At 50.6% G+C, this 26,373-nt stretch overlaps 1 protein-coding gene across 2 annotated transcripts in view; it reads right to left on the bottom strand.

The window, feature by feature from the left end:
* The window catches only part of PAQR5 (progestin and adipoQ receptor family member 5), an 88,310-nt gene that overhangs the window by 61,536 nt on the left and 401 nt on the right, over nucleotides 1–26,373 (bottom strand). The gene's annotated exons all lie outside the window — the stretch shown is intronic.

Genomic DNA, 26,373 nt, shown 5'->3' on the forward strand with positions numbered 1-26,373 from the left:
GCACTCTAGAGCTCGCAAACCACAACTACTGAGCCCACGCTCTAGAGCTCGCGAGCCACAACTACTGAACCCTGTGCACCTAGAGCCCATGCTCCGCAACAAGAGAAACCACTGCAATGAGAAGCCCACGCACTGCAACAAGAATAGTCCCCGCTCACAACTAGAGAAAGCCCGCGCACAGCAACAAAGACCCAATGCAGCCAAAATTAAAAATAAAAAATAAATAAATTTATTAAAAAAGAAAAAGAATAAACAGGAGCCCAGCAGCCACGGAGGAGTGAGCATTCTAAGCTGAGGGTGTAGCAGAAGCCAAGGCATGGAGGAAGAAAGAGCTGTCTATAGTTCAGTATGGAGGTGGCATAGGGTGTGGAGTGGCAGGTGGTCAGGGCGGAGCCTGGGAAGAGTCCAGATGAAGTCTCAGTGCAGACCCTGTCTGATGCGGTGGGAATGAATGCACTGGAGGGGTGGGGAGTCAGGACTGGAAGTCTCAGGGATGGTAAGGGAAGAGAGGGTGGCTGGCGACCCTAGGTCAGGTAAGGAGAATTATGAGGAGTGGATGCAGGCCACTTTCAACCCTGGCTCCATCATTTACTGTGTGCCCTTGGGCAGATTACTTAACCTCTTCAACTTGAATTTCTCTTATCAGCTAAATGAGGATAATAAAAGTATTGATGGCTCTTGTGAGAATGAAAAGCCAAGGTGTCTACCAGAGAACACTACTGCATCCTAAACCATCTCAATTCTGCATTAATGCTCCTTCATGCTGCTTCTGTGTTGGCTTATAATTCTGCTTGAAAATGGATTGTTTCCCCTTGTCTCTGACCCACCTCCCTGGCTGGAGCTTAGGCTAATGGGTGCGCCACACTGGGGTGGGGTTGCCATGGTGACCTCCTGTGCAGCGTGAAAGGAATCTTTCCTTTGTTCCAGCTATCCCAGCTATCCTAGATATTTACTGCTAGGCAATTACTGCACATCTAAAAAAAGCTGAATGATACTCTTTAGCACGCTGTAGAGAAAAACTGGAAACAATCCAAATTTCTGGCAATAGAGAGCTGTCTGGGTAAGTTTGGTACATCCATGTAAAATTGTACTGTGGGCTATAAAAATGTTACAGACCTGTGCTTATGGACAGGAAACGCTGTCATGACATGCTATTAAATGAAAAAAGCAGGTTATGGAACAGCATAAATCTTGTAATGCCATCTGTATAAAACTGTGTTCCATTTAAATGCTTGTATTTATGGACAGAAAAGTGTTTGAAAGGATTCCACAAAGTGTTCACAGTTGTTCTCTCTAGACGGTAGGGTTTACCTCCTGGGATTTGCTTTATTCTCTCGCTTCTACTTTTCTATAACATTAGAGTTTGCCCACAATGAGCATGTGCATTACTATTTATTTATGTATTTGTTAATTCATTCTTTTTTTTTTTTTTTTTACCAAAGCGCCAATGCTATTAAAAGGAAATAAATGAATGAGTCCTCCAACTGTTGGCCAGTCTTGGATAAACTAGCTATGCGAGCCAGCCCAGGGTTGCAAATATTGGCATTTCCTCATGAGAAGCTCTCGTCTCAAGCCTTCCTCCACGCGCCCCCCGCCTGCCTGCTGGCCCTGGGGCAACGCTGGCCTTGCAGTCCGCCATTCAGTGTCGCTGGGGCCGAGGTTCCAAAGCCAGATAGCTGACATGTTTTGGAAAAGCCACCGCCTTTCCCCAAGCCTTAGGCCTTAGGGGGCTCCCTCTGTGCCGGCCATGGTGAAGGGGGAAGGGGACAGGGGTGCCCTGCACTGGGAGCGCCGGAAGGTCATCAGTAGTAGACACACAGTGAGCCCGTTCTGCGTGCAGGGCACCGTGCTCGCCCTGGAGGCACGTGGAGGTCCAGGCAGACACTGGCCGCCCCCAGGGGAGGGGCTCCAGTCTCGCTGAGGCCCCGCCCCGCGAAGGGCCAGGAACTCCAAGTAACTCTTCAGAGTTCCTGCAAGGCTCCCAGACTCACGGTCCACACCTTAGGTTCCTACCACAAAACTGTGGGGTCCCTTCTGGAAGGCCCCAGAGGCCCCCGCTCCTTATAAGGCATATCCTCGAGCCCGCAGTAGCCTCACCCGTCCCCAGCCTTGAGACACCCCCATCACTGTCCGGGCACGCACCGGGCTTTCACACTTCCACGCTTTTGCCCTTGCTGATTACTGGGGGAGAGACACCGGCTCCCTCCACGCTCTCTTCTTGATGGAATTCTATCCATTGCTCCAGGCTACGCTCAATACCACCTGCAAGGGTCTATATCATCCCCTTTGCAAACCTCACGGTGTAATGAGCTCTGGCTCCCCTCAAGACTGGCCCAGTCTGTCTTGTTCACTGCTCTGTCCGAGGTGCCCAGCCCAGGACTGGGCCCCGCGTCACTGTGGAATGAACACATGTTTACTGAATGACTGAACGATTTTGCCGTCCACTGCACTCCGAAACCTAGAGACAGGGTCTGGCCTACTTGTCTAGAAACTTCTACCCAGTGGTTGCAGGCTCTGTTGGTGAATCCTGTACTTCCATGCCAAAAAGGTCTCTTTTGCTTGGTCTAAAATTTTTATTTCAGAATTTTTTTAAAAACATCTTTATTGGAGTATAATTGCTTTACAGTGTTGTGTTAGTTTCTGCTGTATTTCAGAATTTTTAAGATCTGAAATCTCAAACCAACTGAAAAAAATGTATGAGACAACTGGGAAAATCTGAACACGGGATTTTTTTATGATAACAAGAAATGATCAATTTGTAAGATATAATAATAGGATGGTGGTTACATTTTTTTTTGTTTTTTTTTTTTTGCGGTACGCGGGCCTCTCACTGTTGTGGCCTCTCCCGTTGCGGAGCACAGGCTCTGGACGCGCAGGCTCAGCGGCCATGGCTCACGGGCCCAGCCACTCTGTGGCATGTGGGATCTTCCCAGACCGGGGCACGAACCTGTGTCCCCTGCATCGGCAGGCGGACTCTCAACCACTGCGCCACCAGGGAAGCCCCTATGGTTACATTTTTTAAAGGGCCCTTTTCACTTAGAGATGTATACTGAAGCAGTCACAGAAGAGATGAGATGATGTCTTGAATCGGCTTCAAAAGAATCTGGCAGGAGCAGGGTGTATGGGTAGGGGTATAGGTGAAACAAGGTTGGCCATGAGTTGATAATTGTTGAGGCCAGGCATGGAAATTCATTATACTAATCTCTCAATTTTGGTATGTTCTTAAAAGAAGACAATCACAATGTAAAAAAAAAAACCCAGAAAGAAACGCTGAAATGTGCAATATGTTTTAAGTCCTTTTCAGACATTGCACAGCAGTAGACAAAGCAAAATGCTGTTGCAAGAATAACTATTACTCTATTCACAGACTTTCCTAACGTGTGGAATATCAACATGACAGTTTTGAAACTGACACAGGAAGTGTTGCATCAGAATCTCCATCTGAACAAGATAAAACTAAAGAACTTAAGGACAAACCAGAAATGCTTTAGAAACAAAAACTATGGCTCCTTATAAATAAAAGATTGCAGTCCCAGAAAAAAAAAGCCAAAAGGCCCTGTCAGTGGAAAATGTTCGAAGACATCTCACAAATATATCTTCTTACCATTCCCCAACTAGGGTAGAGTCAGGGAAATATTTTTCTAGAAAATGTTACAGAAAAAAAATACTTGTAACATACTGCCAACTTTGATTTTAAGATTCTCCTCTAAAAGGGATCAAATAATTCATCTTCCATTTTTCATGACTAGATTTTATGCTTTGGGGCTTGTTTTGTTTTTATGTTGGAGTATAGTTGCTTTACAATGTTGTGTTAGTTGGAGTATAGTTGCTTTACAATATTGTGTTAGTTTCTTGCTGTACAGCAAAGTGAATCAGTCATACGTATACATATATCTACCTTTTTTAAGATCTTTTTTTTTAATAAATTTATTTTTATCTTTGGCTGCGTTGGGTCTCCGTTGCTGCACGCAGGCTTTTCTCTGGTTGCGGTGAGCGGGGGCTACTCTTCGTTGTGGTGTGCAAGCCATTGTGGTGGCTTCTCTTGTTGGGAGCACGGGCTCTAGGCACACGGGCTCAGTAGTTGTGGCTCAGGGGCTCTACAGCGCAGGCTCAGTAGTTGTGGTGCACGGACTTAGTTGCTCCACGGCATGTGGGATCTTCCCAGACCAGGGCTCGAACCCATGTCTCCTGCATTGGCAGGCAGATTCTTAACCACTGCACCACCAGGGAAGCCCCAGATTTTATGTTTTTGAAGTGTGTAGATTTCAGTTTTGAATACTTCATTTTTGTTTATCTGCTAATATAAACCAGAATTACAAGGTCTGTTTTTATAAGTTTACATTTACTTGAGGTTCCAAACTGTTACACAATTTTTGTCTTTAAAATTATTAAATACTTACTTTTACTGATTTAAAATTTTAAATACCTTCTTATAAAATACAAAGACGGAGCTTCATCCACCAGAGGGCAGAGAGCAGAAGCAAGAAGAACTACAATCCTGCAGCCTGTGGAACAAAAACCACATTCACAGAAAAATAGACAAGATGAAAAGGCAGAGGGCTATGTACCAGATGAAGGAACGAGATAAAACCCCAGAAAAACAACTAAATGAAGTGGAGATAGGCAACCTTCCAGAAAAAGAATTCAGAATAATGATTGTGATGATCCAGGACCTCGGAAAAACAATGGAGGCAAAGATCAAGAAGATGCAAGAAATGTTTAACAAAGACCTGGAAGAATTAAAGAACAAACAAACAGAGATGAACAATATAATAACTGAAATGAAAACTACACTAGAAGGAATCAATAGCAGAATAACTGAGGCAGAAGAACGGATGAGTGACCTGGAAGACAGAATGGTGGAATTCACTGCTGCGGAACAGAATAAAGAAAAAAGAATGAAAAGAAATGAAGACAGCCTAAGAGACCTCTGGGACAACATTAAACGCAACAACATTCACATTATAGGGGTCCCAGAAGGAGAAGAGGAGAGAAAGGACCCAAGAAAATATTTGAAGAGATTATAGTCAAAAACTTCCCTAACATGGGAAAGGAAATAGCCACCCAAGTCCAGGAAGAGCAGCGAGTCCCATACAGGATAAACCCAAGGAGAAACACGCCGAGACATGTAGTAATCAAATTGGCAAAAATTAAAGACAAAGAAAAATTATTGAAAGCAGCAAGGAAAAAATGACAACATACAAGGGATCTCCCATAAGGTTAACAGCTGATTTCTCAGCAGAAACTCTACAAGCCAGAAGGGAGTGGCATGATATACTTAAAGTGATGAAAGGGAAGAACCTACAACCAAGATTACTCTACCCAGCAAGCATCTCATTCAGATTCCATGGAGAAATCAAAAGCTTTACAGACAAGCAAAAGCTAAGAGAATTCAGCACCACCAAACCAGCTCTACAGCAAATGCTAAAGGAACTTCTCTAAGTGGGAAACACAAGAGAAGAAAAGGACCTACAAAAACAAACTCAAGGGCTTCCCTGGTGGCGCAGTGGTTGAGAATCCGCCTGCCGATGCAGGGGACACGGGCTCGTGCCCCGGTCCGGGAAGATCCCACATGCCGCGGAGCGGCTAGGCCCGTGAGCCATGGCCGCTGAGCCTGCGCGTCCAGAGCCTGTGCCCTGCAACGGGAGAGGCCACAACAGTGAGAGGCCCACGTACCAAAAAAAACAAAAACAAAAAAAAACAAACCCAAAACAATTAAGAAGATGGTCATAGAAACATATATATCAATAATTACCTTAAACGTGAATGGATTAAATGCTCCAACCAAAAGACACAGGCTTGCTGAATGGATACAAAAACAAGACCCATATATATGCTGTCTACAAGAGACCCACTTCAGACCTAGGGACACATACAGACTGAAAGTGAGGGGATGGAAAAAGATATTCCATGCAAATGGAAATCAAAAGAAAGCTGGAGTAGCTATACTCATATCAGATAAAAGAGACTTTAAAATAAAGAATGTTACAAGAGACAAGGACGGACACTACATAATGAACAAGGGATCAATCCAAGAGGAAGATGTAACAATTATAAATATATATGCACCCAACATAGGAGCACCTCAATACATACGGCAACTGCTAACAGCTATAAAAGAGGAAGTCGACAGTAACACAGTAATAGTGGGGGACTTTAACACCTCACTTACACCAACGGACAGATCATCCAAACAGAAAATTAATAAGGAAACACAAGCTTTAAATGACACAACAGACCAGATAGATTTAATTGATATTTATAGGACATTCCATCCCAAACAGCAGATTACACTTTCGTCTCAAGTGCACATGGAACATTCTCCAGGATAGATCACATCTTGGGTCACAAATCAAGCCTCAGTAAATTTAAGAAAATTGAAATCATATCAAGCATCTTTTCTGACCACAACGCTATGAGATTAGAAATTGATTACAGGGGAAAAAATGTAAAAAACACAAACACATGGAGGCTAAACAATACGTTACTAAATAACCAAGAGATCACTGAAGAAATCAAAGAGGAAATCAAAAAATACCTAGAGACAAATGACAATGAAAACACGACGATCCAAAACCTATGGGATGCAGCAAAAGCAGTTCTAAGAGGGAAGTTTATAGCTATACAAGCCTACCTCAAGAACCAAGAAAAATCTCAAATAAACAATCTAACCTTACACCTAAAGGAACTAGAGAAAGAACAAACAAAACCCAAAGTTAGCAGAAGGAAAGAAATCATAAAGATCAGAGCAGAAATAAATGAAATAGAAACAAAGAAAACAATAGCAAAGATCAATGAAACTAAAAGCTGGTTCTTTGAGAAGATAAACAAAATTGATAAACCACTAGCCAGACTCATCAAGAAAAAGAGGGAGAGAACTCAAATCAATAAAATTAGAAATGAAAAAGGAGAAGTTACAACAGACACCACAGAAATACAAAGCATCCCAAGAGACTACTACAAGCCACTCTATGCCAATAAAATGGACAACCTGCAAGAAATGGACAAATTCTTAGAAAGGTATAACCTTCCAAGACTGAACCAGGAAGAAACAGAAAATATGAACAGACCAATCACAAGTAATGAAATTGAAACTGTGATTAAAAATCTTCCAACAACAACAACAATAAAAAAATACAAAGATGTACTTTAGTATTAGGTGATATACATAATAAGACGGCCCTGGCTGTTTTACTCTAGTGAAACTATTTCCACACATTGTAGGAGCTGGACAGGTGGGTGCTGGGCACCTAGCCCAGTGGTTCTCAACTCTGGATGCACCTTAAAACTACCCAGAGAGTTTTTTGGGTTTTTTTTCAAGAGACAAAATTTAATATATGCACACAGTTTTATATATAATGCAGCATCACACCATGTAGGGCATTTACTCTTATTTTATACATTCAGATATGTTTGAAACGCTTCCTAAGGCTACAAAACAACATAGAAAAATGAACAGGAATATATTCGACACTTACAAAAAGTGATATGATAAAGAATATAAAGTACTGTTTTCCTAGGGAGTTTGAAAACATACTGATGCCTGGACCCACTACTCAGGTAACTGAGGCCTCCGAAGATCAGGGAGCTAAGGACCCAGGTGACTCTACAGCACAGCCAGGGTGAGGCCGCTAAGATTCTAGGCCAAGGCGAGAGCTGAGCTGATCCTCCACTGAGCCCTGGAGAATCAGGACCAGGGTGCCTAGGCTACACAGCTTGTTGGCCTCCAGGGTGAGTGCAGTAGGCAGTTCCCTCCCCCAGGGTTGGGAAAGGGTGAGTCCCTGCCAGGTTGATGGAAGGTGAACCAGGCCCTGGCTGTTGGCGTTCCCCTCCCCCCAACAGGAAATGTCAGGCTGCTGGGGAAGGCACGATCCTATCTCCACCCTCCTCCTCCCAAGCTGTTAATCTGATCAGAAGCTTCAAGTCTGAGACAAGGCTGTCAGCCTGTGAGACGGAGCCCAGACCACAGAGGAAGGAAGGCAGGGAGACCCAGGGAGGGCCCCGGGCAAGGGTGAACGCCTTCCCACATCCTGGGGAAGCAGCCCTGGAAGCCTGGAGGAGGCCATGCAGAACCAAGACACCCCCGCCCCCCCAGATGGGAGCTTCTGGGAGGCAGGCATCAGCTCAAGCCACAGAGACACTGTCCCCCAACGAGGAAGGGCTGCTCTATGGGCACTGAGCTCCCCACCCGGAAACTGTCCAGGTGGGGTCTGGGGTGCTGACTCTGGGGACAGGGTGAAGTTAGGGATAGAGGCAGGAGCCTGGAAAAACACTGTAGCAGTAGCCCCAAACCCAACCGTGCATCCAAATAACCCAGGGGCCGTGAACGCAGAACCTACTGAGTGAGTCCACCTCGTGCTTGTTCAATCAGAATCCCCAGTGCGGGAGCCCCGGGATCATCCCCAGTATCAAGCGCCGGTGGGGATTCCCGCGCATGGCCCAGGGGGGAAGCAACTACCCTGAGCTCCTGGGATCGGTCACCTTCTCATGGCCCAGAATCCACTGTGCACTGAAGGAGCTTAGGTTCGAATCCACATCGCTCGGTGAGCAGGTGCTGCAACCCCAGGTCCCTGGTGAGCAGGGTATAGGAAAGCACGGCCACCCGTACAGAGAATCCCTTCTTTCTGAGAAACCAGACATGTCCAGTAGTGAAACCATGAGGGAGCGACAGGAGGGAGGGAAACAGACTTCTCCAAGGGACCACCAGCCTCCTGGACACACCCACGTGGGCGATTCCCAGGTGTCTGGAATGCCACACAGCCGCAGGTGAAGCATCACCCATCCAGCCACCAGATCATGCCTTTGTACTTAGTACACACTGCTCCCTCGGCTTCGAGATGCCTTTGCCCTCACTCCGTGTCTGCCTGGAAAGCTCCACCTCATCCTTGCCCGAGCCCCACTTCATCAGGCTCCAGTGCCCCTCACCTGCCCACTGCCCCCAGGTCCTCGGGGCCTCCCTGCTGCACCCTCAAGCTGTGTGGGTACTCCAGGAGCACGTCCAACCCCACCGTGCCCACTGCTGGGTCCCCGGAACCAAGCACAGCCCCTGACATGGTGGAGAGCACTCAGAAAAGACCTGCCCAATGGCCCCGAGGAGCCCAGAGAAGGGGCCCAGAGCAAGGATGTCAGGACAGTCAGTGAAGGCCCCTGGGGGGAGGCACCGCTAGAAGTGGACCCCAAATGAGGGGGAGTACTTGCTCCGGCAGAGAGGAGAGGAAAGGAGACGAGCTTTAGAGCAAAGACCCCGCGCGGGGAAGTGGGCTGGCTGCGAACAGGGAGGCCTGCTGGTGCTGAATTCAGACACAGGAGATGGGAGGACAGCAGGGGGCAGGGAGGGGGGCACAGGAGCCCCTGGGTGCACCCCTCCTCCCAGCCATCAAGCTCAGCGTGACCTCCTCAGATGATCTGCATCCTGAGAAGCTTTCCTGGCAATCATTAACTCTGAGCTTCACCCACTAGGACTGGGGGGAATTATTTACTGATCTAACTGGCAAGTGAACCATTTCATGTAATTATTACCCAAAGAACACACCTCACAAGCAAGGGGGAAATGGTCAGGGGCAGCCAAGGAGCCAGGGAGGTGTGAACTGGCAGGAGGAAGGAGGTCACATGGACCTGGCAGGGGACTGGCACGTGCCCAGACCTTCAGCGGAGACTAGAGGATATTGGGGGTCAGAGAAGGACGTGGGGCCCAGAGGGGGAAGGGGAAGGACACAGGGCCCACATGACTTTACAAGTGGCCCCATAGCCAATGAGGAGTTCAGATGGGGGGGGGGTGCGAGGGCAGGTGGTGGGGGCAGCTCTGTAACATACAATTATTCCCATCGGTGATGAGTGAGTCTGGGCCCTGGAGTCAGGTGGACCCAGCTTTGAGTCCTGAGGTCTCTCTAGGCCTCACTTTCCTTCTCTGTAAATGGCGATGATGGCACTGATATGAAATCCCTCTTTCTGAGCACTTGGTCTATTCCAAGACCCTTATGGGCATTTTACACCCCACTGAGTTTCCACAATCTGCCTCCAGGTGGGTCCTTTTATAATCCCCAGAGTGACTACGCCATTGGTCTGTCTCAAGCATTAACAAGAGCCCATGTGTAAGGCCCTGGTGCACAGCAGGCGTGCAGAAAGTCACCTGCCCGTACAACATTGTTATGACAGAGGATGTTCTTTTGCTGGGCTGCCGCAGGCTACAAGGTAGACCGCAAAACAGATCCTCCTTCCTCCTCGCCGGCACGGTATTCTTCCTGCTAACCAATGTCAGAGGCAACACAATTCACAATATCTGAATGCAACGGTGGATTAAGAGCCCCAGTGGCTGAAGTGTGACACAAGGTCATTACTCTAGTATTATTAAGCACAGGCTTTTTTTTTTAAGGGCTGAGGAAAAATGCATTATTCAAAACCCCATGAAGAATGGGGATAATAGGTGCCTTCAAATCAGCCCCCAAGAAGGAGCAGCCAGAGCTCGGGAAGTTGTAAACAGTTAACCCTGCCTTGCCTGAGCCTCTGCCAGACCACCTCTGAGGCTCCAGGCTGGCTTGCACCCGTGCCCGGAGGCCAGCCCAGAACCCGAGACGGCCCAGCAGAGGCAGCAGCGTGGGATCAGCAAGCAGGCGACAGTGGGTGCAGGCTCCGGCTACAGCCGTCCCTGGCCATCCCTTCCTGCCCCGCAAAGCCCCAGCTGTCACTGGTTTCTGTGGACAGTGATTCACTCTGCCCAGGCATGGAAAGCTGGGCCTCTGCATGAAAAGTGAGAAAGGAAAAAATCATTTCCATGATTAAAACACCTCTCCCGGGCTTCCCTGGTGGCGCAGTGGTTGAGAGTCCGCCTGCCGATGCAGGGGACACAGGTTCGTGCCCCGGTCTGGGAAGATCCCACATGCCGCGGAGCGGCTGGGCCTGTATGCCATGGCCGCTGAGCCTGCGCGTCCGGAGCCTGTGCTCCGCAACAGGAGAGGCCCCAACAGTGAGAGGCCCGCGTACCGCAAAAAAAAAAAAAAAAAAACCACCTCTCCCGATCACGTCCCCATAGTGTCCCACAGAGCACTGGGAAGCAGGAAGTACCATCAAGGTGGAAACACGCCTGGAGATAGGTCCCTTTATTTCTTGGCCCAAGAATGTCAGACTGGACTGGCATCTACATAAGGAGGTGGAAAAATGGTCACTCTGCAGTTTGAGTCAAGGGCCACCTCCATACTGTGAGGCTAGAAATTTTACCATTAGAGATTCATTTCTTTGGCCCTTTAAGGAAGGGCCTGAGGAACATGCTGATACTTTGGGGAGAGGAGAGGTGTCATGGGGAGTAGCAGAATTTATCGGAGGAATTTTTTTTCCCTCTTACTTTTCATGCCGAGTCCCTGATCTTCCTTCCTGCACAAAGTGAATTCATTTCCACGCTAACTGGTGGCAGTTGGCACTTCAGGGGGATAAATCCGAGCATGAGGGGTGAAACGAAGGGGCAGAGAACCCAGCTGTGTAGTGTCCATCATAAACAGTTTGTGGGAAGAGAGCACTGGACAAGGAGTCAGAAGACCTGGTCAAGTTTGACTGAGCTGCCCTGGGTGGCCCGGGTGACCCCGCCTGAGCTGCGTGACCTTCTGTGCCTCAGTTTCCACATCCCAGTGTGAGAAAGCGGAGGTGGTGATACCTGCCAGTACCAGGAGGCGCTAGGGGAACAGTGTGAAGGCACAGCTGGGCACCACCAAGTGTGTGAAACCCTTTGGCTCTCCCAAAGCACGGATCATCTAGCCCCACAGAGACCGTGCCCAGCCTCTGTCCTCCTCACACCGGCGGGACACACGAACTGAGCGCGGGAGCCCGAACAAAGCTGACTTGCATGGAACAAGGCCCACTTTATCAGGACAGGCGTTTTCCCTTTGAAAGTCAAATCTGAGGCCTTCGAACAAGGAGGGGTATTCACAGCACACCCAGGTCGGTGGGGTGGAGGCCCCGGCAGAGGCTGCATCCCTTTCCCTTCCCCTCCCTCCTTGGCCTGCTGCCCGTGAGAGCCTGACCACTGGACTTCACTTCCTCAGACTCCCCTTATGTTCTCTCAGGCCCTGATGGAAATCTGAAGGGTGGTAAGCAAAGACTTGATCATTAGAAAGAGCCTAAAAGGTACCTAAAGGACAAAACTGATGCTTCCAAAAGAGAAGCCAGGTGTTAAACCGGGGCCCAGAGATGTTAGGAGGCCTGCTCAGGGTCACCCAGCAAGGTGATCCTAGGGTAAGTCCAGAAGCCCCCAGTCTTGCTAAGGGATAACGTAGAAGCAACATTCTAGCAGCTGGGCGCCTGCTGGACTTGGAGGAACTGTCCCTGGGAGGACGGTCAAGATTAAACTAAACCAGACCAGGAGTGGGGAGGGAGGAGGGCAACAGCCACTTTCCCTTCTTCCGGAATCCCACCCCCTGCCCCACCCCGCCCCGACTGGCCTCCTGCTTAAGCCAGATGTTTCGTCATCCTTCACACAATTGCTTTTTTAAATCACAACTTTTCTTAAAGCATCGGTCAGGTTCTAGAGAGGATGTGTACCAAAAGCATCAAAGAAATAAACCACTGACGTCCCATATTTCAGAAATGGACACCCCCCCCCCCCACTGCTGGCACCCTTCTCAAAGCTGCTGCAACCCAGCTCCACCCATCACAAGAAAGGACCCCATCAAGAAGCATTACTGGGTCCTGATCTGGGGAAACACTTGTTTCCTGCCCTGAGGGCCACTGAAGAATGCTTGAGGGGACAACAACCGCCCAGCTGGAAGCATTTTCAAAGCCTCACTGCCCCTCACAGAAGTGCAAGGTCACACTCCAGCCAGCCAGCAGCCCCCCAGGGCTCCCCTCCCGGCAGAGAGGCGACACTGTTGACAGAGTGCAAAGGGGCTCTCCTCCTCCCCCCCCCCCAGTCCTGTCTCCTGTCCCGTCTCCTGCCCCATCCCTTCCCAGGGGCTCACCTGTCGCCCTCAGGGCAGCCATCACCCGTCCTCCTGCACCCCAGGGGGCCTGATGCTCAACCTCCCCGGGGACACCTGGCCTCACCTGGCCTCACCGGGCTCCTGCTGCCTCCTTCCCCTTCGAGGAGACCCACTGTCTGCTTGAGCTCTTCCTCCTTCTGGAAGTCATCTCTGCCAACCACAGCCCAGCTGGTTTCCCCTCATTCTCTGCACTGGTATCTGGGGCGATAGAGCATATTGGAGAAGGGGACACCGTGCCTTTGCCGGGGAAGCAGAACAAACGCAACAAACCTGCAAGACCCACAACGCCCAGCCCAGTTCAGAGTTCAGGGGAACTAGGTAAACACTAGCTGAATGTGAGGCTATTTCTCCACAAATTCCACTCTCAAAAAGGTAAATAACTCCGGAGGTAACAATAAAAGAAAAATCGCAAGGTAGCACGAGTGATTGCCAAGCGTGCATGTGTTTGTGAATTTCCAGTGGATTTATTGACTTAGAGCACACAAGACTGGGAGGTAGACCAGCATTACTAGAATAGGCAAATCCTCCCCCAGCACACGCACACACGCACACATACACACACACACACAGATTCTGTGTGATTTGAGGCAGTGTGGACCACGGCCCCCAGCTCCAATACCAACCATTCTACCATTACTGCTCTATTATCCATGTTTTGAAGACTTTTTGATCTTCAAGAATTCTTCTCTCAAATCCAATGCCACTGGAAGAACCAGCTGCCAGGGATGAGCATCTGATCCTGGAGGAGTAAGGCTCCCGGAGGGAGGAGGGAGCTTTCATGGGTGGGGGGGAGCAGAAAGCACCAAATGGTGGGGATACTTGAGAAAGGAGGGGAACACCTCTGCGGTGGCATAGGCAGACGGGGTGGTGGGGAGGGGGCAAGCTGCGGGAGTGAAGGCAGATAGCTGAGCTCATCCAGGGATAGGGTTTCGTTAATGTGACATCAAAAAGCCAGAGCTGGGGGCTTCCCTGGTGGCGCAGTGGTTGAGAGTCCGCCCGCCGATGCAGGGGACACGGGTTCGTGCCCCGGTCCGGGAAGATCCCACATGCCGCGGAGCGGCTGGGCCCGTGAGCCATGGCCGCTGAGCCTGAGCATCCGGAGCCTGTGCTCCGCAACGGGAGAGGCCACAGCAGTGAGAGGCCCGCGTACCGCAAAAAAAAAAAAAAAAAAAAAAAAAAAGCCAGAGCTGGGTTAGACCCGTGTCATTTCCAGGTCCTTCATCATGTGCAGCTCCACAGCCCCACCCCGAACTCACAAAGGGAGTTAACACTGGGGATTTAAACACTGTCTTCAAGAAGCATCCACAGGACCCAGCCTGCATCTTTGACCCCACGGCTCCCTCCTTCCCCGTACACTGTCAGATTTGCCTCCTCTATGTATATTTTCCTCCAGCCTCCCAATTCTGATCACCCCGGCCGCCCGCCCCCCTGGCCCCCCCCCACAGTTCCCTGTGCCTCCCAGTCTGTGCTCCTGCCCTTCCCACCACGAGGCCTCTCCTCATCTCCAGCCACCTCCTCCAGGAAGTCCACCCTGAGAGCCTGCTTATTTAACCACTCACAGGGTGACAGCTCTGGAGCCCCACTGGGACCTGCAGTTTACTCGCCCTCACACTCTGTCCCGTCCAAGTGTCTCTCTTGTCTTAACTGTACCCATAGGATTTTAATTTACGGAGGTGTCTGAATGGCACACGGAGAGGCTAATGACGTTGAAAGAAGAACGTATTACTTACATTTCCCAAGAGAAGGGGACACAGCACAGCACACAGGACCACAAGGAAAGCACTAGGCTTTGGTCAAGAGGCAGAAGCAGGAGCAAGGGGAAGGCCTAAGGCCAGAGCCTCTGTTGGGGTTTCCAATGGGAAAAGCATGGCAAGGCAGCTTGGGATTGGCTGGTTTGAACAGTTCCAGTGGCCTCTGAGGCATCGGGGCTGTCCCTAGTTGCCTGGTACCTGGCACTGGATTGGTTTAGGGCAGGGGAAATATTGGCTTGTGACAGAGTGAGATAAGCAGGGGATTCAGAGTATGGGGTCTGATCTCAGGGGAAATGTAACCACGTTGGCCGTTAGCCTGGCCTGGTGATTACTGCATGCCAAACAGACAAGTACCCTATCTAAGAAAACACAGAACACTCATCCACTCACTTCCCCTGCTCTTGCTCTGGTGTCAGCGTTCATTAATCTGATCACTCTCTCGCTAATACAGTAGTCCTCCTCCCCTCTAACTTTCTGATAACTTGTTAACACAATCCCATGCCTGGACGAACCCACATATCTGCCCTTGCTCTCGAAACTCGCTGCCACCAACCCCCTGGCACCGGCACCGGCCTCCCACCTGCCCTTCTGCCTGTTACACAGCAGAGGTGTTTCCCATCCTGGTCTCAATCTGGAACCCACTCCAATGCTTCCTCAGGGACCCCTGAGCTAGGGACCCCCACACCCCAGCAAATCTCTCCCATCAGCGTTCATAATTCTGAAGACATAGCAGCAACAGCAAAAAAACAAAACAAAACAAAAAACTTCCTTGATTAACTGGGGGGGGGAAAATGCTTGTAAATCACATTCCCAACAAAAGACTAGTTTCCCCTAATACACAAAGAGCACCTCTAATTCAATGAGAAAAGGGCCAACAACCTCATAGAAAATGGACAAAACATATGAATAGACAGTTCATAGAAATGGAAATACACATGGCTCTTACATCTATGAAAACATGTTCAACCTTACTCAGAGCAAGAAAAATGCAAATTAAAACTACACCAAGAAACTACCTTTGGGACTGCCCTGGGTGGCACAGTGGTTAAGAATCCGCCTGCCGATGCAAGGGACACGGGTTCGATTCCTGGTCGGGGAAGATCCCACATGCCGCGGAGCAACTAGGTCTGTGCACCGCAACTACTGAGCCTGCGCTCTAGAGCCCGCGAGCCACAACTACTGAGCCCACATGCCACAACTACTGAAGCCCATGCGCCTAGAGCCCATGCTCCGCAACAAGAGAAGCCACTGCAATGAGAAGCCCGTGCACTGCAATCAAGAGTAGCCCCCACTCGCCGCAACTAAAGAAAGCCTGCGTGCAGCAACGAAGACCCAACGCAGCCATAAATAAATAAATAAAACAAAAAAACTATCTTTGTCTTCCAGATTGGCAAACATCAGTAAGTTGGTAACACTCTATTTCGGAGGGTGTAGAAAAATGAGCGTCCTTGCACACTACCGGTAGGAGTGTACATTCTTATAAATTCTATGGAGAGCAACCTGCTGATATCTTTCAAAATACATACCATCCGACTCACCAATTCCATTTTTGAGACATTTCCCCACATGCACCCACCAACACTGCAAAATGATTGAAGCACAAGGAGATTCAGTGAGACACTGTGATGTCCCCAAACAGGGGATTTGTTAAATAAATTACGTGCCATCCATATCATGGAACATCATATAGCTGTAAAGGAGAATGAAGAAGCTCTCCATGTACTGATCTGGAAGCTTCTCAAGAGAGCCAAGTGGGGGCTTCCCTGGTGGCGCAGTGGTTGAGAATCCGCCTGCCCACGCAGGGGACACGGGTTCGAGCCCTGGTCCGGGAAGATCCCACATATGCCGCAGAGCAACTAAGCCCATGCACCACAACTGCTGAGCCTGCGCTCTAGAGCCCGTGAGCCACAACTACTGAGCCCTCGTGCTGCAACTACTGAAGCCCGTGCACCTAGAGTCCATGCTGTGCAATAAGAGAAGCCACCGCAATGAGAAGCTCGCGCACCGCAACGAAGACCCAACGCAGCCAAAAGTAAATAATAAATAAAATAAATAAATTTTTTAAAAAAAAGAGAGCTAAGTGGAAAAAGACCAAATCAGGGGTAGAAGAATACATATAGTGTTGCTACCACGTGGAGGGAAAGACCACATATGCATTTACTGATCTGTGCGTGAAATATCTCTGGAAGAATATGTTAAGAAACTGGTAAAGTTGCCTCTGAGGAGGGGAGGGCACTGGGAGGCCAAGGGAGATGGGGGTGGAGACTTTTTCACAGCGAAATCTTCACAATTTTTGAATTCTGAACCATGTACTTTTATTTTCTAAGGAAAAAAAAGGGAGGGTGGGGGCAAAACAAGCAAGATTAAACAAATAAAACAAAACCCTCCCTAACGCACTTCCCTTCTGATTTCCATGCTCTCTCCTCACCTTCTGCTGACACAGGTTTGGAAAAGCTGCCTACTAGCCCCCTCCCTCCCCTCCTTCCCCTTCCTCAGCGACCCCAGGCTGACCTCCCCCATGGCAGCCACCGGGCTCTAAATCCAGCGGCCACTTCCCAGTTCTCTTCTTACCTGAAGGCTCCAGAGACTTCACCATGGGCCAGCCCCCATCCTTCAGCATCCTCGGGCTCCTCCAGCATCGGGCTCCCCGGGTTCCCTGCTCCCTCTCTGGGACATCTCCCAACGCTCTGTCTCTGAACGCTGGCACCCCTGGAACTCACTTCTAGGCCCTCCTCTCTGCTTGGTCCACACACTCCCCCTGGGCCATCTGGTCTACCCAAGGCTAAGCTCATCATTTACACACGTCACTCCCAAATGTGCATCTCCAGCCAGACCTCTCTTTTGAGCGCAGGGCCCCACCTGGAGGACTCCCAGGTATCGCTCACCCAACAGGCCCAAAATGTAACTTGCCAGCTTCCAGCCACTTTCATCCTCCACACCCAGGAGGCTCCCTTGCCTGTGTTCCCTCCTGAGTATCCCTGAATCCATCCGCTCTTCCCTGCCCCCACCACTGCCCACCTAATGGAAGCCTTCCTCATCGGCTCCCCCAGCCTCCTCACTCCTTCCCACCTCAGGTCCCCTGCACACGGTTACCTGTGCCCCGAATATTCCCCTCCACTCCCCACCCCTGCTTTATCTTGATTCTTATCTAACTTCTAGAACTCAGATTACCATCATTCTCAAAAAAGAAGTCTCTCCTGGCCCCTAGGCCAATGGCTCTCAACTGAGGGTGATTTTGCCTCCCAGGGGACATTTGGCAATGTCTAGAGACATTTTTGTTGATCACAACTGGGGGTGAGTTGTGTGTGGCTACTTACTGGCATCGCGTGGGTGGAGACCAGGGAAGCTACTAAACAGGACAGACCCCACGACAAAGAGTTACCTGATGCAGAATGGCAAGAGTGCCGATGTGAGAAACCCTGCCCTAGATTAAGCATGTCCTCTGACACACTTTCATAACATGCTCCATTTCTCCTGCATAGCACCTGTCCCAATTGTGTCAATATTTAACTGTGCAAAGGTATTGGCCAAGTTCCATTTTCTAAGCTTTATGGGATGAATAAATGAATTAGTCACTGGCTTGGGTTTATCTCTGTATCTCCACCTCCTGTGCCCAGCCTCAAGCTCAGAGCCTCGAGCCTGGCAGTGAAAATGTGCGGATCGATATGAAGTACGCAGGGCAGGGACTGAGCGGTACTGAGCAGAGGCCTCCCTGTGTCCTGGCCTCCAACTCCTCTGGGTCTTCTGTGCCATCCGATGGCGGTCCTTTCCCTGCCCCGGACCAGCTTCTCCGCCTATTCTACAGCACCTAGCTCTGCCCAGCTTTGCGCAGCCCTCAAATCCTGCCTCTACCCAGGTGGCTCCATGGCCCCTTCAAGCCAATGGATATGCCCTCATCATCTTGTCAAACTGGCTGCTCCTCCTATGAGCTTATCGGCAGCCTCACCACCACTCACCCAGCACCAAAGCGCAAACCTGGGCACCCTGTGCAGCGCACCCACCCTCCAGACCTGCTCCCTCCACCCGCCCCAACCACGAGGCTCCAGCGTTACCCAGTTTTCTCCCACTTGGTTCTTGCCTTAAGCCTCTTTCCCTCCCAGACCATCTGTGACATCACTCCCAGCTCTGTCCATCTAAGATGATAATAGGCCTGTATCACTTCCTGATTAAAACCCCCTTCAGTGCTTCTCTCTGCCTACAGCGTGGAGCCCGAGTTCCTCGCCTGGTCCAAGACCCTTCGCACTCTACCCGACCAGGGCCCCATCTCCAGCCCCAAGCACCACCACTGTGCCACTTGTCTCCTGCCGCAGTCCAGGCTCTCTCCTCCCCTGCCCTCCCTCCTCCCCCTCCCCCTTTCCTCCCTCTTCCTCTACCTAGAGGCCTGGAGAGCTCATGTTCATCCTTCAGATCTAGTTCCAACACCTATTCCTCAACGGTATGGTGGTTCCTCAAAAAATGAAACACGGAATTTCCATATGATCCAGCAATTCCACTTCTGGGAATACACCCCAAAGAACTGAAAGCAGGGACCCAAACAGACATTTGTACAGCCATGTTCATAGCAGCAATACTGACAACAGCCAAAAGGTGGAAGCAACCCTTGTCCATCGACAGATGGATGGATAAATCCACAACTGGAATATTATTCAGCCTTCAAAAGTAAGGAAATTCTGATGTATACCACAACACCGATAAACCTTTAAACATCATGCTACGTGAAAGAAGCCAGGCACAAAAACTCACATGTTGGGCTTCCCCGGTGGTGCAGTGGTTGAGAGTCTGCCTGCCGATGCAGGGGACACGGGTTCGTTCCCCGGTCCGGGAGGATCCCACATGCCGCGGAGCGGCTGGGCCCGTGAGCCATGGCCGCTGAGCCTGCGCGTCCAGAGCCTGTGCTCCGCAACAGGAGAGGCCACAGCAGTGAGAGGCCCGTGTACCGCAAAAATAAAAAAGAATAACCCAAACCAATCATTTTGGGTTAACACTACCCCAAATTTCTGAGCCTGTTGTCCTCAGAACAGTGATTTACTTCCAAGATTCATTGACAAACTCCTCCCATTCCTGGAGAAGATAAATCTTCACCCTTCCATTAAGCAACAAGGTCAGAAGGGGCTTCCACGGGCGGGCGGGTTAATAAACAACTAACTTGGGAGGAATAAACAAAATAAAACCAGGGATGGGTTGGGGTAAGGGTGTGTGGCCCTTGGGTCTAACACTGCTGTGCTCCACCTTCCCCTTCCTCTGCACCGTGGGTGGGCTGATTCACTTCCTGTGTCCCCTCCCAGGGCAGTGGGAGAGGGGACCACGGAGCAGCTAAGTCCTTAGGGCATGTAGAGATGATTAGTCACTGGCTGGAAGGCTGCTGACCTTAGCGCCTGGGCCAACCACAGGCCTGCTTCCCCCGCCCCCTACCTTCTTATGTAACCCAAGGCCTGGGAGGCAAAGAGACCTTGGCCTTGGCTCTCAGCAAGAGGCCCAGTAGGCCCAGAGCCTTTCCTGTTCTCATAGCTCACATCCTACCCTGTAAGCCCTTGGAGACCCCATGCACAGGCTCCTTGGTTCTCACACAGTCAGCATCTCCAAAACAGGGGCTGAAAGAGAAAAGTGTCTTCCTGGTCCTGGGGGTAATCAGTGGGAGGGTCTTCAGAGGTCATCTAACCCCGTGGTTCTCAACCAGAGACGATTCTGCCCACCGCGGTCGTTTGGCAACGTCTGGAGACACTGCTGTTTGCCAGGAGAGAAGTGAGAGGTGGTGTTACTGGCATCTAGTGGGTAGAGGCCAGGGCTGCCGCCGAACGTCCTACAAAACACAGGGCAGCCCTGCAGCAAAGAGGCATCTGGTCCCGATCTCAGCCAAGCTGTCTCTTCTACAGATGAGAAAACTGGGGCCCAGGAGGGGACAGGGCCAAAGTCATACTGTGAGTTAGATCGTGTCAGAATTAGAATCCAGGGGGACTTCCCTGGCGGTCCAGTGGTTAAGACTCTGAGCTTCTGCTGCAGGGGGCCGGTGTTCAATCCCTGGTGGGGGAACTAAGATCCCGAATGCCACGCAGCGCCGACAAAAAAAAAAAAAAAAAGTATATATATTAAAAAAAATTAGAATCCAGGGCTCCCCACCTGCCACACCAGGTCTTCGGTTCCCCAGACTCCAGTGACCGACTCAAAGACCAGTGGCAAGCTGGCTGAGTAGCCGAATTCAGGCCCCTGGGATCTAGACACCCGTGATGGTTGGGCTCTGTGCCTCTGGCCGGCTCCAAATGCATCCCACCAAAGTCATCCTGACCACAGGGCTCCCACATAATCAAAGAGGAAGAATGTCTTAAGGGGCTACAGTGTATCCCGGCAAGATGCCCATTTGAGGCTTAGGCAAAATTCATCACGCAAGTTCCCCACAGAGCTCTCTGGGGGTGGTCCTAGCCTGGTGTCAAGGACGGAAGAAAGGACAACTCTGTAAGATAAACCCTGGGTGAGAGGACAGAGCATGGGCAGAAATCACACCTAGGATCACTGCTTTGGGGGAACACTGTCTTTTTCCCTAGCTGCCAAAAAGACTGTATCTCTCACACCTGTTGGCTCCTCGCTGCCATCCTGCACAACTTCAGAATAACACCTAGAGTCACCCTTGTCCTTTTCCCTCAGGAGCCAACACTATGTCTCCCACCGTGGACCAGACACTAGGGCACAGGTCCAGGCATTAGCACTGACAATGCAACCCCATCATTTATGAAGGACTGATTCACGTCATGTCACAACAGGCGTACTTTTCCATCTACTGTCGCTGAAAGCCACCAGACTTGTAGTGACGGTGGTAATAAAGGAGGCAAGGGACAGGAATGCATAAGCTATGTCTCATGTCAGGGTCTCCCCTCTTCACAGGAAGGGAGCCTATAAGGAGTGGCTGGGGGACAAGAATGGGGGGAGGGGAGCTACAGTGGCCTCAGACACAGGACGAGTCACTTTTTTTTTTTTTTTTTGGCTGTGTTGGGTCTTCGTTGCTGCGTGCGGGCTTTCTCTAGTTGTGGCGAGTGGGGGTCACTCCTCGTTGTGGTGCGCGGGCTTCTCATTGTGGCGGCTTCTCTTGTTGCGGAGCACGGGCTCTAGGCACGCAGGCTTCAACAGATGTGGCACGCAGGCTCAGTAGTTGTGGCTCGCAGGCCCTAGAGCTCAGGCTCAGTAGTTGTGGCGCACAGGCTGGGTTGCTCCGCGGCATGTGGGATCTTCCCGGACCAGAGATAGAACCCATGTCCCCTGCATTGGCAGGTGGATTCTTAACCACTGCGCCACCAGGGAAGCCCAGGACGAGTCACTATTATGGACTCATTTCTTCAGGCAAAGCATTATCATTGTTCCCTCCACCTGCCCTGCCTCCCTTCCTCCCCAGTTTTCCCAACACGCTGGTAAAAACTCCTACACATCCTTCAAAGCCCAACTTCTGGAGTCTCTCTTCCAACATCAATTTCAGCTCTTAATCTGGCAAACCACAATACCAATGGGAGAAGATTTGGGGGTCAATAGCAGGGAAAACGCCAAAGTTCCCTATGGATGTAATGTGGGGGCCTGCACAGGAGCTGCTTCCCCTGTCTCCACGTGTGTGTCGACCACCCTGGCCTCCAGGCTCTTTGTCCTGTCTGTGTGGCCTACTTGGCTGACTGAGGTAGCACAGCATGGAGGCTAAGGCTGCAGGGTCTGGAGCCCAACTAATTCTGGTGCCCCTTTCCCTGCAAGTGTCATTTTGGGCAAAGTTACGCCACCTTTCTGAAGCTCAGTTTCCTCATCTGTGAAATGGAGACGATACGGTTTCAACCTCATGGCTGTGGTAAGGACTACCTAGTACAAGTAAAGTGCCTAGAGCAGTGCCCGGCATCCGACTAGCATTTATTGCATGCTTATTACTATTATTAAAAATGTAACTCAGGGGACTTCCCTGGTGGCGCAGTGGTTGAGAATCCGCCTGCCAATGCAGGGGACACGGGTTTGAACCCTGGTCTGGGAAGATCCCACATGCCGCGGAGCGACGAAGCCCGTGCGCCACAACTACTGAGCCTGCGCTCTAGAGCCCGTGCTCCACAACAAAGACAAGCCACCACAATGAGAAGTCTGCACACGGCAACAAAGGGTAGCCCCCGCTCGGCGCAACTAGAGAAAGCCCGCGCGCAGCGACGAAGACCCAACGCAGCCATACATACATACATAAATTAAAAAAAAAATGTACCCCTGCTCCTCCAAGCAGTTAGGAAGGGTCTACATTCCCAGTGAGTGTCAGGAGGAAATACACCTCCAGGGACCCCATCTCCTGTCTTTGTTCCTGCAATAACCTCTTTGGGAGGTCTTCTTGCCATAGGTATCTTTTCCTCCAATCAATTCCACACGGCCTAGAGTTCTCCCTTAGAACACAGACAAAAGTCCTTTACAGAAACAACACTGGCCAGCAGAATGATGGGGTGGGGAGGGAGACTGAAGTTGCTTGGTGTTTGTGGATGTGTCTCCCATATTTTCTATCCCATAGATAGTTCCAGCTTCTACCCTATCCCCCCGCCCATACACACACGCAAGCTTCTCCATCCTGCTTGTCCTGACACAGTGCCTCAGAATTTCAAGTTCTTGGGGCCTCCAGAAAACCACTCATCAGATTCCTAAGTGAGGCCTAAGAGCCCCCCACCTTCTCCCACGCCTTGGGCAGAATAATGTCCTCGCTCTTCCTGGCCCACACATCTGGTTGCGTCTTCTCAGACTGGTTTGTTATCCTTGACCCAGCAGATCTGAAGCTCCACCTCTTTCCCCAGGGCTGCCAGGGACTTGGCTTGTCCGCCTGGGTCGTCCAGTGCCCTGGGGAATCTGAAAAGGCTGCCTGGAGACGGCACTGTTTTCACCACTAATGGAGGCACCACCCACCTCTGGAAAGCAGCATTAGGAGGTTTCTTTTGGGGATGGGGGTCTAACCGGGAGCGCTCCCCCCTTTGCTATCTCAAATCACTCTATGTGGATGGCGATCTGTTCAGCTAGGAGCTGCCCCTCTGAGTAACTGGAGGCACCTGGTCTGAAGGTTCTTTCCAAGGCAGCTCCTAAGCACCCCTAGCAACCTGGTGCAGGGGACAGAGACCCAGCTTAGAATTAACTCAAGTCCAATCAAGAAAAGCTCCAGCTCTGTCTTCAAGAGGTCACTCCTGTCTCTGGGCCTCAGTCTCCCCAACCGTACAGTGAGGAAGCGTGGCCTGGATGTATTCATTTACTCAACGCATATTAACTAAGCACCCACTGCACACCAGGCACTGCTCTGACTCCTGGGAATAGAGCAGAATAAAACAGACCGAAAGCCCTGCCCTCATGGAGCTGATACTCTAACAAGGAAGACAGCCAAGAAACAAGATTCTTCAATATTCTTAATATACAGGATGTTAGATGGTGATATGCGCTATGGAAAGTAAAGCAGGGAAGGGGTGTAGAGATATGACCTCTAAGGCTTATTCCAGCTGAGATATTCTGTGTCTAAAGGTCTTACTCCACTGGGTTCTTGTTAAGAGCCAGGAACAGGCAGTAGGAAGCTGGGTGGGCCCTACGTGTGCACAAACCCCTGGGGAGGAACAGGTGGTGTGGGGGGGGGGGGATGGGAGTGGGGATGTGCAGGGGCTTGAGTCCCAGCTACGTTCTCAGTGGTCTCCCCCAAGGAGCAGAACTGGTCAGCTCTGGGTGTCCTGGCCTGTCCTCGGGCCAAAGCAGATACCACATCTGCTAAGGAGTCCAAGGTTATAAGGTTCCTGGCACAGCCTCAAAAGTCTTCAGGGCACTGCCATGGAAAGTCCGCTACGCCCTGCCTTCCCATTCGTTCCTGGTCTTGGATCTCAGACCCCTCCCATCCCTCCTATACCCTCCCCTGTATTGTAGAGTATCCCCTCTCCTTACATGGGGGCAGGGGTGGATTTTTCACCAATTTTAGCAATTCCTCTTCCATTCCTGTGAACCTACTGTGTGCTCACAATGAGGAGAGCTCTCAGAGGGATACCAAGATGTGTGATCCCTTCCCAGAAGGAATTTACAGCCCACCTGGGGAGGTCAGGCTAACAAACCTGTGAGGAAAGAAAAATCGTCTCTCACAGTCTGCTTTGCAGCTTGCAGAGCGCTTTGGACCACACACTCTCATGTAAAGCCATGCAGATTCTATTGTCCCCATTTTACAGATGAGGCAATTGAGGCTCAGAAAAGCAAGTCCTCTTCCCTGAATCCGTGGATCCAACCTGAATCCATGGTTGCCCCATGGAAGGATCAGGGAAGAGGCAATGAAGATTGGAGTTTCCAAATAAGATTTCTTGGAGAGATGGGTAAGACTTTGGTATAGACGGGCCAAGGGTCCTCTGCCTTCAACCTAGAGCAGGGCTAAGTTGGGCATGGAACCCACTTCCTGCTGCTTCTCCTAGCCTGACAAGAAGTAGATTGGGGGTAAGGTGAAAGCCTGGCTGTCTGGAAAGGCACATGGGATTATGGATGTGCTCACTGGCTTAAAAGAACCAAGTGGGGTAAGGATTTCAAGGACCCGCAGTGATGGCATTGGGCACATTTCTGGTCTGACTTTTCCGAATGCCCTTTCTGTTCACCAAGGGCAAAGATCCATCAGCTGGAAAAGAGGCTCTGCTGTTTCAGGTTAATTCATTCCATTCTTGTGGGGCACCTTCCGAGAGTGCCAGGTACTATGGTTACAGCCGTGAACAAAACAGGTCCTCGCCTCCTGCAGACCTCCTAGCTTAGCAAGGAGTCGGCCCTCTCTTGGAGGAGCTTCCTGACCAGATTTTATTTCTTCTTGGAGGTGCACTCTCTGGGCCTACCCCTTTCAGGGGAAGAAACTCAAGGGAGGGGGAGAAGAAATGAACCCCTGCTGATCAGGGGCCCAGAAAAATTAAGAACCAACCATCTGACTGTGGTTTGTGGTCCAGGTCCACCACTTTTCTCCAGCAAGTTACTTAACCTCTTGGAGCCTCCTTTTTTGCTCATCTGACAATGGATTAAGACCTACTACCTCACCGGTTAATTAGGGAGGGGGTGTGGATGAAATCAAGGAAGTGTCCACGTGAGTGCTGTTAGCTCTTCTCTGATGCTCTGACCTCCCCCACCTGTCCTCTCTGCTTCTGCGTGGTTAGGACCATCTTTCATCCCCTTTCCCACACACAGCTGAGCCCTCCTCGCAGCCAAGGCAAGAGGAAGCCCATTCTGTTCAAATCGTCAAGGGTTATAGAGGTCGCTCTAGATCCCTGCCTCTGCCTACCCTCTCTCCCTAGTGCTCATCTCGAGGAGTGCTGGGGGAGCCAAGGATACCCCGCTGGGCTGTGACCTGCGGGAGACAAGACAAAAGCCCAGAACTCCCCGTGGCTGGGCACCCACTTCAGCAGGGCCCAGACGGCGCCCGGCCCCCACCCCACGCCCGGCAGAGGGCCGCCCCCTCACCCGCACCCTGTCTGGCTCAGTACAGTCTCCTATCGTACATGTTGGCCGGAGGAGGCGGGAAGCACAAACGTAAACATCCCTTAAGAAATCGCCAACTCTGCCGTCCCCATCTAAGGATATATACATATTTTTAAAGGAACTGAGGGACACGGGGGAGGGACGCAAACGCTCAGAAGAGTGAGGGATGGGAAAAGCGAGAAGGCAAACTTCCAACCGATCTCAGC

Source organism: Delphinapterus leucas, chromosome 2 (assembly GCF_059928025.1).
Source record: "Delphinapterus leucas isolate spDelLeu-1000000601 "Yukka" chromosome 2, BTC_Dleu_Yukka2, whole genome shotgun sequence".
In the NCBI taxonomy this organism is placed as follows: domain Eukaryota; kingdom Metazoa; phylum Chordata; class Mammalia; order Artiodactyla; family Monodontidae; genus Delphinapterus; species Delphinapterus leucas.